General features: G+C 36.4%; 1 long non-coding RNA gene across 1 annotated transcript; it reads right to left on the bottom strand.

The window, feature by feature from the left end:
- Positions 1-1,136: 1,136 nt before the first annotated feature.
- Positions 1,137-3,590, bottom strand: LOC132636219 (uncharacterized). The gene is made up of 3 exons (XR_009581100.1): positions 2,963-3,590; positions 2,565-2,612; positions 1,137-1,612 (listed from the first exon to the last, which is right to left on the bottom strand). It is a non-coding gene; the product is annotated as an uncharacterized LOC132636219 (long non-coding RNA).
- Between the last annotated feature and the right edge of the window lie 9,612 nt (positions 3,591-13,202).

Raw genomic sequence — 13,202 nt, 5'->3', positions numbered from 1 at the left:
ATCAATACATCTTCAAGAATCATGAGTTAGTTCCCTTGATATATCTTTCTAAATCTTCAACTAAGATCCTTAATTAATTTGGTTATGGGAACTTTGTTTGGAGCTCTTGGAAGTTCATAGTTTTTTATAGAACTTTGGTGAGCTTCTTCGTCTGAATTTTGGTGAAAAAATAGGGTTTTTCCCCTTTTATAAGGTTCTAAATTCGGGTCAGGTCACTGTAACAGTACTGTAGCAAGCCGATTACTGTAGCACTTACTATAGCACGTGTTTCTGCTCTGTCAACCTAACTTGTAACATTCATAATTCTCTACTGCAATGTTGTATGGACGAGCGATTTATTGCGTTGGAAACTAGACTCGGCGAAATTTATTTAAGGCTTTTGAAACACCTTAAAACTCCTAAGATACTAGGAGATATACCCCTCCAAAGTTGACCCAAAATTCTGTCAACTTTTTCAAAACTTTCGACAAACTTATTTTCTTCGATTTGCTTGATCCCGGAATCTTCCAAAACTCTCCATACATGATATTTATTATTAATATTACTTGATAATGGTCATGTCCTTTGGTTCCAAGGTTGTCCATCCCGGTTACGACTTACAAGATCATAATTCATCCTTTACTTAAACAATATACTTAATAATGCTTCATTTCTCACAATCCAAAGTTGTTTTACCTAGCCATAGCTCGACATATTTACATTCAAATTTAACCAGTGCTTCTCCGAGGTACGAGGTGTAAAATCCTTACCTTTTCCCCCTTACTTTAACATGCTCAAAATTTAACGATTGGACTCAATCAAACACATAACCCACAATGGACACCAGACTCAACCCACTTATCAAGTAACAAGTAAGAACAATAAGAAATGCAATCAATGATAGCAAATCAACATACTCCCAGACACTTAGCCACACTAATGGGGTCAGCTCAACCTACCTTTCTTTATTATCAACGGGTTATGAAGTTACTAGTAAATGCCTTATCTCCACAATCATGAGGAAATAAATTGTAACTGTCACGACCCAACCCCGTAGGCCGTGACTAGTGCCCGAGTTGGACACTCGTATACACCTGTTGCTATAATCGTTCAAAATTAGCATAATAGAGAACTTATGTATATACAAAGGCAGGACGTCATCCTAACACTGTCACATATATATACATCATAGCAACCTGTCTCCTGAGGAGTTACAACTTTCAACAAATAATATCGCACACAAGCCGACAAGGCTATCACCATATAGGGGGAACGCCCCAGCCATACACGCCAACAAGGCTACCATAACACACGGCTTCCAAAACACATACATATATATCTACGCAAGCCGACATGGCTGCCACTACGAATGGGTACGCCCCAAAACGTAAGTCATGTCTACACAACTAAGCAGCAACTATATACAGACCCACACATGTGTCTACAGACCTCTAAGAGTAACAACGATATCATATGACAGGACAGGGCCCCGCCGTACCCCTGGATAAACACACATATACAACAGGAGAATCTGTACCAAAATATGGGCTCCGGAAAGAGGGAGCACTCCAAGATAGCTGAATAGATATCCTAAGCTGGCGGATCACCAAAACGAGTGTCTGTACCTGCGAGCCTGAAACGCAGCCCCCCGAGGAAAGGGGGTCAGTACGGAATATGTACTGAGCATGTAAAGCATAAATATAGTAAACGGGATCATACTGAAATGAGGAGTGTAGAAAGCTAGTACAATAGCCAGAAAACCACAAGGCTTACCTTTGAACATAAATCATACGTGTCAATGTCATACCCAGCTCGTTATAAGACTTAGTGACACAACTAGATAATCATCCTGTACATATGCATACATAACGTGTCCCGGCCCTCTAGTGAGGGGCTCGGTAAATAAAATCATCATATACATGTACATATAACGTGTCCCGGACCTCTAGTGAGGGACTCGGTGAATAAAGTCATCATATACCATCCTGGCCGCCATCCCCATATCATCATATCATTATGTCATCATGTCATCATATACATATACAAATAACGTGTCCCGGCCCTCTAGTGAGGGACTCGGTGAATAATGCAGTGGATCTGTGCACGAAAACATGTCCTGGCCTGGGACTCAGTGAAAGATATAACAGTATACACGAGCAGAGTAATAAGTAACCATATACACATAAATCATCTTTTGAGACTCAATAGATAAGTAGCCTAATCAGCTCTCAAGTATCAGGATAATAGTCATATTAAGTCCTCTCTAAATGTCATTAGGACTACATTAAGGAAAGGCTCAGGGGTCGTAGACATGTATCAAATCAATACTAGACAGCTTATGAAAGTTAAGGACATTATTATTATAGAATCCTTCAAGAATAGGAACTTTTATGCATCATTTACTACTCAATCATATAAAAGACTCGAGGGCAATAGTTCGACTATCCTGAGAGTTCTAACATCAAGAAGTTAATAAGAATCATAAATCATACTCGGAACTTTTGAATAGAATTACCCCAAAGCTCATATCATATCTTACTTACGTCTAGGAAATGCCACAAGAAAGAAGGGATAGCTTTACATACCTGGGAATCTATCTAATCGCCCAACGTCTACTTCTCGAGCTCGTAAGTCTACAATTAAGATGATAACATCACAATTATACCACTTACACCATTTACAATATAATTTGCATACGAATGAAACTTAACAAAATTCGGGCAATATTTCCTCTATAACCCTTACTCCAATCCAATTCCAAAACGGTCCATAATATGTACAACATCCCCAACAACAACAACAGCAACAACATCAAGTAGCAACATAACCACGTGAGAATTTCCCCAAAAATCTCATCAAAATAGCCCACACAACAACAACAATAATTTATCTGATGTCCCGCTATTAACTCCGTATTTCTCATCCTACGATTTAGCTATGACCCGGACGAACTTAAATATAACAAGAATAAAAGAATTCTTACCTTATATGCCAAGAAATTCTTCTTCCAGCTTACTTCACTTCAAAGAAATTTCCAATCCACTCAAAATAAAATAAAACGTTGCTGCTGCGTTTTGGAAGGAAAATGCTATTTCTTTATTGGGAGGAAAACTTTGTGCGTACTCTGTTCTTAAAATGAAAAAGTTTCCAGAAATGGAAAGGAATGTTGCAACTTCTCTTTGTACCAGAATCTTAAAAGAAATGAAATTAGTAGCTTAATAATTTTATCCCCCAACCTTTACATGAAGGAATCGACGTTAAAATCGGAAAATCATTGGAGGATAATCGTGTTTAAGATTAGAGTTGAAATTTAAAATTTATGAGAGGATTCGTGCAGAGTGAAATCTCTATTTAAAGTGCTGCACTTTGTCCCATACAACTACAAACAAGGAAAGTAAGAATATTGCTATTGTTCATACAAATGAGGGAGGAAGATATTCTACATCATTTTGTCCAAAAATTAGCAAACTAGTATTTAATGGTATGACCCCCACTTTGCCATGTGTTGGCAGTGGGAGACATCATCCTTTGCCACATGCTGCGTACTACAAATTCATATTGTTTTGATACTTATCCCAACCAATTTGATACATAATATATATATAAAAAAAAAAAACTAACCATTTTCTGAAATAGCCAACTTTAAAAAAACTGTATCTAAGTAATTGGCGAATCATAAATACAAGAAAAAGATATTTAGACACGTGCTAATATTTCACAAATACTATGATATCTAGAAAAATAACTTGTCAAGAGCACGTGTGAACACCAATATAATAATTATCCAACAATCTCGATTAATTTATTGATCTCAATTCACTTAACTAGTAATCATCATCATTTTTTTTCATTAAACTTCCCATAACCATTACCATGGTCATGTGACATGGCACCAGTCCATAGCCCCGTTTGGTACACATAGAATATTATTTCCAATCACCGTGGTCACACTTGTTAAGTCCTAAATTATTTCGGGACCTCCAACTCTTTGTACTCCGAGCTCTCGATTTTCATCCTTGAATATGATCGAATTCTCCGGGCTCGGGTAATTTTGCTCATATTGGACGATTAAGGTTTTCTAGTCCAAAAATACGGGATATTATAGCTTGGACCGTATTTCATCAAATAAATTTCGAACCCCGACAAAACTTATTTTCCTAGATTTGTTTAACTTCATAACACATCTGTGCCATCACTACAACCACCTATAAGATTGGGAGGATAACCTCGTTTTCGTTACTAATATCATTTAACTCGCACGCTTTCCAACACATGAAAATACGGGATGTAACAGTAACTTACCAGAATGAACCTTGTCTATATGTTATCCACCCGGAATCAGCTCTGCCACCGTCACAAAATACGAACACACAAGTATAATGCAATCAATGTCACTGTCAAATTCGTACACACATGATAAACGGTAATATTTTCCCAAGTAGCCATGATCTGCAGAGGACCCATGGTGGCCATGTACCACTCGCTCCGGAACTGACCTCGGATCACGAGCCCAGAACTAGGCCACATCCTCACCCCTGTCAAATGTGTCTTTTCATATTTATATTGTCTTTCTCATCACTATGTATTTCCCTTCCACAATCAATTAGGAATGTGAACAATCAATGCATCAATATCAAAGAACATGAGTCACCATGCTACAAGTCATATCAGGACTCAAGAAATCAATCTCCTAACAATGTGAATGCTCCACGAGGATACATAAAATAAGAATACACGTCATCACACAACAGCCACGCCAACTCGACTCGTCAACAACACAAGTAAGGAGTCACTCCGAATCAACAAGAAAATAAATACTGACGAATCCCGCCTGCTCAGTACATAGAATAACGACAACATGAATACTCAATGAGGATATCTACAATTTAGCAACAGATCGCCCCGATCCATGGTGCAACAAGACTCTATTATGCCCAACTCGGTAATTACACATACCCCACCCTCTAACTAGATCAATAACAAACCATATTCACTACTTTGCTTCCCTTTTGGCATATCAACTACGCATCTTAGTTCACTTATTCACTTAATGGCACGATGCCCATAGAAATCAGCATTTATCTTAACCTAAACAATATTCAACCGAACTCCGTGTCTGAAGACCTAATCATGCTTTCTCCCGTTAATTCTATAGCATATATACGATTTACTAATCAAAGTCTAACTCAAGCAAACTATAACATATCTCGTAGCCGAACAGCTATCACAAACGTTCATGGAATATCCACTATCCTATCTTTGAGTCAGAAACCGTGATTGAGAAATCTTTAAGGCAAATAACGTCAAGAATGTTTGAAGGGCTACTTTTCCCTAGTCATCAAGTGTTTTGCTCTGGGAATACCCTAATGTCAGCTTAGAAGAGGGGTTTTATGGACAAAAAGGGTTAAATCCCAAAATAAAGTCGTTAAACGCGGGTACTGGTCCGCATATACCGCTGCAGGGGACTGCTCGTCCACTCCAGCGAGTTGTTATAGCAGTCGCTCACCCACTACGGTGAAGACATCCTCCTCGGACCCACAACTCTTTAACTCTCATCTACTTCAATTACGATTAAATATTACACTTAAAACTCCCCCATGGACCGATCTTATGACGATACACTTGGTTTCTAACACGGGCTGCGGAAGGTCCAATAACGACCAGGCGGGTCGTTACACTCTCACAAAGAGCACTAAGTACTTGTTTATTCCAAAGATCATGAAATAAGGGTATCATAAAGGAACCAATGGATTCAAAAAACCAAGCAGGTAATGTCATATTGATTGTAGAAGAAAGGTTTTTCTCGTTACGTAAAATACAAATTTGTCAATTCAGTCAAATAATAGTTAAAAACAAAATTAATTATCTTATGTCAACGTATGAAATAAGTAATACTTGCTAACATTACTGTTTATCTTTCAAAGAAAATTATGTTTCAATCTCCAACCAAATCCCAGAAAAACATATTTGAGGAAATTATTTTGCAAAAGATATTCCAGTCATACAAAACACCCAAATAATTTTAGTTTCGTTTTTATGGGGACATTTGGAAGCATATATTTATAAATTTTAAATGTTTAAAATTTCAAATGACATATTTCAAGTTTTATTTGAACTTTTAATTTGCAAGAGCCCAACATAAGAGTTGAAATAGCTGAGAATTGATTTTATATTTTTTAAAACAAATTTCCTTACACATATTCAAAAATACAAGAATTCAAAAGAAATAAGTTGAAGTACCTAAGGCCAAATTCCTCCATCTTAATGCATGTGGAACAAAGGCAAAATTATTATTTACATAATGCTAAAAAAAATAGTAGAGTGTTTGACATTTTATATGAGAATAAGCAGCGCATCCAGGTGAAAAGCTACATAAATAATAATAGACTCATATATAGCAGAAAATGTAAATTCAATAAACTACAAGGTTACTCATATGACAGTGTAAAATCCAGGAAGTCTTTTGCATAACAACAATATAAAGCTTCTATCATCGATCATAAAAGCCAAACGCTCCACAAAATCTTAGTTGTACTCGTACATATTCATATACAGTCAATTCTCTCTATAACAACCATCCTAATTTGTGTTTGTCTCGATTATTCCGTCGAAATTAAAACTAAATTTTCCCACCAAAGTTTTGGCATGAAAGAATTTCATCCACTATATTGACCCACGCCCTTGGATCATGGGTGGTGCATGAATTCCAAATTCAATTTTAAATTTAGAAACTTGCCATGCGCCTGCATATAGTCAATCTACTTGCTTAAAGTCTCATTTGAATTTTGAGAAATTAATCACTAGATAGATTAGTTATTGATGGCAGATTTGGAGCTCGTTTTAGCTATATCCGGTCCAAAATAAGTGTCCATTTAACCTTTAGGATACCATTTCAGAAAATATTAACTCATAGAAAGAAGGTATTTGACAAAATAATCCTTAAATAATTATTTTTGGATTTTACTATTAACGTGACACATTGAAATTTGGTCACATAGCATTTGATAAGGAAAAATTTAGAAAAATATAATTAATTTCTTCCTGATTATGAAAGATGTCAAACAATTAATTTATTTGATGAAAAATATATATATTGATAAACATTGTCTTTGTTAAACTAGCTAATATGCCCTTAAAGTTTTTATAAAAATAATGGGTGAAGATGATGTAACGACCCGTTTGGTCGTTTAGGCCCTTTTGTCACGCCCCAAAACCCACCTTAGACGTGACCGGCATCCGAAGTCATGAACAACATCGGAAGAACCTAAACGATACAATAATAATGCTTGAACCCACCAGGTTCAACATTCGCCTCCAATAGTTTTATAAAATAAAGGTAAACAAATCATGCATATATGAACTAAATCAGCGGAAGTCTTTAATATCATAAAAGTTAATCAAAACGTGACAAACGCCCAAGAGTTAAACAAAACTCAACAACTACCCACAAGAATGTATACTATGGAGCTTCTAGGATAAAGAGGTAATAGTTTGACTCATCGGGATGCAGCCCAAAAACTAATAATAAATGAACAACATAATAGGGTGTCCCACGAATGAACGTGTGGGCTCACCAAATCAGTAGCAACAACAAGTCCTTTCTAAGTGCCTGAAGTATCAAGAACCTGCTCTCCTCCGTTACCTAACATACCATAAAAAAAAAAACAATGGTATGCCTGAGTACTTCGTACTCAGTGAGTGCCTCGGGGACAATAAGTAATAAAAAAATAAAATATAATAATACATAAAGAAATCAGTTCTGAAAAGATAGTATAAAAACTGTCATTCCACTTTATGATTCTTAATATCATTTGTTACACAGTTTATAAAGACATTTCAAAATCCCGGTTTCAATTATGCTTTAAATCGATCAGGCATAAATACCAGTTCCATAATAAAGATGGATATCACAATCGCCCATATAGGCCCAACTTAATATCAACAATACTGCGTAATACACCGGAATATGGATTCACGGTGGCTACTCTTCCTCCCGAATAGCAAGGCACACTGCGCAATACACCGGAATATGGATTCACGGTGGCTACTCTTCCTCCCGAATAGCAAGGCAATTAATACACCCCAGGTAGCGAACCTGGAAGTGGCCACTCTTCCCCCCGAATGGCAAGGCAATTAATACACTAGGATCCATAGTGGCTACTCTTCCTCCCAACTAGCAAGGCAAACACAACAACAAAGTCCATGGCATAGAAGTCGATTCACAATTTGTCTCAAAGTAGTCACACCATCAATAACATTAAAGTTCATTATGCCATATCAAAAGAATAAGTCATTCCAGTCAATGTTTTGAAAACGTATAACTCCTATACAAAAGATTTCCATTGTCTCAATGCATTAATAAGAATATCATTGCCAACTCTTAACCATCATTATTAAGCATCTCTCATAAAGGAAAACATTCATAATATCTTATACATATATAGGGTTTGTTACAATCTAGGTTTAATGTGGGTTTGTCCCCTCACACACATTAACCACTATTTAGACATGAATTAGAGTTCAAGAAACATGAAAAGATTACGTTTCCTTTCATTCACCAAAGAATCTTGAATAAAATTTATACTCCCAACAATAGGTTCAAAAGTGATTTTCATTCTGAAATAAGTTTCCAAAAAGAGAAACATACAAACCATCTTTATAGCTAAAATATGATTTTTAAAAGAAACATACATCCAAAATAAGTTTTTAAAAGGGATACATACCTTAGTGTGTTAAAAAAAGTTTAACAATTCACTTTCCTAGTGAAGAACACCCAAACCCTAGCTTGAATCACTTTAGGAAGAATTATGTTGCAAACCCTAGGTTTTAGTCACAAAAATCATGTTAAGAATCATGGGTTTATTGTTAGGATTGATAATCAATGATTAAGATGTTCTTACCTTAGTGTTGGAGCCCTAGAGAGATATTTTCGTCCTTAGGGTTTTTAAGAGTGAAAAGAATGGAAGAAAAACTAAAATTTTGCAACTTATATAATTTCAGCCCGGCAGGCACAAAGGACGGTTCAAAGGACGGAGCGTCGATCAGAGCGACGGAGCGTCGATCTGCTCCGTCGAATGGTGTTTGTGCTAGGTCAATTTGACGGTACAAACGACGGAGCGTCGATCTGATCCGTCAAAATCATGAAATTTCCAATGAGCAACTTTCTCTTCCTCACAATCGACGGTGAAAAAGACGGAGCGTTGAACAGAACGACGGTACAAAGGATGACCGTCAAACCTCCTTTTCGTGAAACTGTAGAGAATTTTCATTTTGACCCTCTCCTCTTGGGTCTTTAGCCTAAAGCCATGCATATAACCCAACATATAAGATTCCAAAGGACTCATACAATGCTTTCACACTCTATACGGATTTACGGGATGTTACACCTTTTGACCCATTTACCCCCGTTGACCCTTTTCCTAGCTTATTTAGAGTGACTTTGACCCGTAGGGATGGGTGGTATGGTTCCCGAGGTAGTCGGGAGAGTCTTGATGGAATTTGAGGAATTTAGAAGCTTTTTAGTTGAATAAGTGAAAAAGAGTTGACCAATAGTTTTGGGTTAACTAGTATTTTTGTGATTTTTTACCGGTTCCATCAGTTCCGGAGGATCGATTATAACTTGGTGCATTTGGTTATTTTCTCGAGACACCGTTTCAGTCCTTGGGTTGGAAACTTGGTTTTGGGGGTCTGGGGGGTTGCTCGGGTCCAGATGACCTCGTTTGGGAATTCCGAGAGAGCGGATGCGTTCGTAGCGTATTTTTATAGTGGATTGTATGCTTGGTGTGTATCTAGGAGGTCTCGGATGAGCGTCGAGTTTCGGGGTTTAAGTTGGTGAAAACCCAAAAAATTCTGGTTTCTGGTGTCACTACTAATAAAACAGTGAAACTCGACCAACAATTTGGACTGCGTGAGGTCGAAAAGACCGAATTTTCTACCAAATTTTTTACCTCAAGGTCAGGTCGTTAATTGATAGGGTGGCGACCACACGAGGTTGGAAAAAAATTCTACCTAAATTAAGAAAATACAGTTTTCGACCTTGTGTGATCGAAAGCTGCATATTTTATTTAAATATTATTAAAAGTTTTCGACCGCATGAGGTCGAAATTTTTTTATTGAAATATTAATTAAAATTTTAGACCGCATGTGGTCGAAAAATCTATTTTTATTTAAATATTATTTAACCTTTTCGACCACATGTGGTCGAAATACGAAAGAATATACATTAAAAAAAAAAATCGACCTCGTGTGGTTGAAATGTAGCAATATTGTTGCCAGATCTCGACCACATAAGGTCGAAATCCTGGCCAGCATTTTAAATTTAGACCACAAGAGGTCGAAATTCAATATGTTGCCCAGAATTTTGACTGCATGTGGTAAAAATCTGGCAACATTTTTGCTAAATTTCGACTTCATGTGGTCAAAATTTTAATTTTTAGGTACATTTTCGACCTCGTGAGGTTGAAATTTAGCAACATCTGGGCTGATTTTTGACCTCGTGTCGTCAAAAATCTGGAAACAAAAATATCAGCATTTAGCTTCTTTTACAGCAGCTCACCTGCCAAACAACCAAATCAACATTATTCTACAACACATCCAATTCATCAACAATGCAACATAACAACACATTCTACAATCAATTTCAACTTCAAGGTACTTCAAAATATCCTTAAAACTACATTCAAACATTTAAACATCATAAATTTAAACAACCATAAACTACATTCTACAGTTAAATTCACCTTCAAAGTACTTCTAATTCAAATTAAAACTACATTCAAACATTTTGGTTTATGCAAACCAAATCATTGATCCTCCTGATAGAAGGCTAGCTCCTGAAATGTACTCACCTCATAATTAATGTTTTGGTTCATATGTATCACTTCTTAACATTAACACAACAATCATAACTCATAATTGTATAAAATTATCAAACAATACACAACAATCGTAACTCTTAATACAAAAGGAAGCTTAAGTATTCGGATACTAATAAGTTTTACAATCAAATAAATAAAACAACACATATTTAATAGTTATAAAATGAAAAACATGCTAATTTTCATCACTTTCTTCCTCGTCTGACCATTCTTCCTCGTCTGTTGTTTCACTTTCATCATTTTCTTCTAAAACTTCATTAACTTCTTCTGTATCGATTTCTTCTAATATATGTTCTGCATGCTCTAGTTCAGTTTCTACCTCAGGGTCGACTATTTGGTTAGCTTGTATTATTTCATCATTCTGAAAGGCGGCAGGGGTCATTCTCAACTTCCACATGACCAATAGGCTTGGTTTTAAACCACCCACCAATTTGACTTATTTGGTCGTGATGGATAAGGGACATAGTACACCAACTTAACGTTTGTGCAATGACGAAAGGATCATAAGTTGCATACCTCCACGTGTGCTTTACTAATGATATTGGAATATTTTAGTACCCTCGTACCTCTTTTTGGAGTTGGATCAAACCAGTTGCACCAAAACAGAACAAATTTTTTCTTGGCCAACCAGAATACTCTAATTCTAAAATCTCTTCGATTACACCAAAAAAAATCAACACTATCAGCACCTTTAACCCACACACCACTGTTACTAGGTTTCATATGGGTAGCACATTCTTGGGTTTTAAATTTGAAACCATTAACCACATATTTGTCCATAAAATCGGTACCAATGGGTCCCCAAGATAAATCCTTCAAAAAAAATTCATAAAAACCGCAAGGTGTATTGTGAACCTATTAACAATTAAGAAATAGAAGGTTAGAAATAGTAGATTTTAAACCTTTAAAGTTTGTAATTATGGTAGCTTTGTGTTAGAAAATTATAAAACTTACGTAATTGTTAAACCACGTTGCAAATTGATCGTATACTTTTTCTTGGCCATGTATCTCCACAAAGAGACTATGCAACAAAGTGTATTTAGGTTAGTGACTTTTACATTTTAAATGAATAATTTCTGCAATTTCATTTCAACTTACTCATAATAAGGTTGAACTTCTGGGCAATTTAACAAGATATGTGTCGATGCCGATTTATCCTCCATTTGATTCAATGGTCTCACACGTCTTTTTGACCCATCACCTGGTTGATTAAAGACCGATATCAGCTCCCGCAAATAATTATTCACACCCCCATCGTAGTGTCGATTAGGCCTGTTTCTCAAACAAGCCACATTGTTCCCAAAGTAGTAAGAACATAAATGGGATGTTTCCTTGGCAAGGTAAGCTTCGCACATTGATCCTTCCACTTCTAATTTCTGCTTGATAGCCCTTTTTAAATTCCCAATACACCTATATTTATGTTGTGTTATGTATGAATTTTTCAAAAAAAAAAAGATTATATTGGAATAAAAAGTTAATTATTACCTCTCGAAAAGATACATCCACCTATATTGAACTGGTCCTCCGAGTCGGGCTTCGTATACAAAGTGAACTGCAAGATGTTCCATCACATCAAAGAACCCCGGTGGAAGAATCTTCTCCAACTTGTTTGTGATAACAGGAATGTTATAATCCATCCAAGAAAGGTTAATAACAGGAATAATATAATTGATCCGAGAAAGGTTATCTTCCCTCAACGTACTGGAACACAAGTCTTTGAAGAACAAACTAATTTCTGTCATAGGTTTCTAGATTTGTTTAGGAGCCACTAAATGCAATGGGGAGTAAAGTTTCCATGAAAACGTGACAGTCATGACTTTTCATCCCATGTATCCTCCCTTGGTACATATCAACACGTATTCCAAAATTTGATACATGCCCATCTGGCATCTTTAAGTTTTGGACCCACTCACAAATCTTATGCTTCTGCTCGGTTGTGAAAGAATAGTAGCCTTAGGCTTGAAGAACCTGTTCTGTTTCGGCTGCAACTCTAACTCTTTTCATCGACAATACTCAGGCAAGTCCATTCTAGCCTTAACATTATCTTTGGTCTTGTCCTTCACATTCATCACTATGTTAAACAAATTATCAAAGTAATTTTTTTCAATGTTCATGACATCAAGATTATGACGAAGAAGATTATCCTTCCAATATGGCAACCCCCAAAATATACTTTGTTTTGTCTAGTTATGGTAAACCCCATACCCTTCGAATTTGTACGGTTTTTCTTTAGTAACCTTTGGGAGGTTCTGAACTCTCTCCTAGATATCCTCACCGGATAGTATTGGAGGTGGACAGTCCTGTTCGATTGTATTCATCTTGAATGCATTTTTCATTCTCCTAAAA

The sequence above is a fragment of the Lycium barbarum genome, chromosome 1, assembly GCF_019175385.1.
Source record: "Lycium barbarum isolate Lr01 chromosome 1, ASM1917538v2, whole genome shotgun sequence".
Taxonomy (NCBI): Eukaryota; Viridiplantae; Streptophyta; class Magnoliopsida; order Solanales; family Solanaceae; genus Lycium; species Lycium barbarum.
The sequence above is the reverse complement of the archived record's forward strand: the minus strand, read 5'-3'. Positions and strand labels throughout refer to the sequence as shown.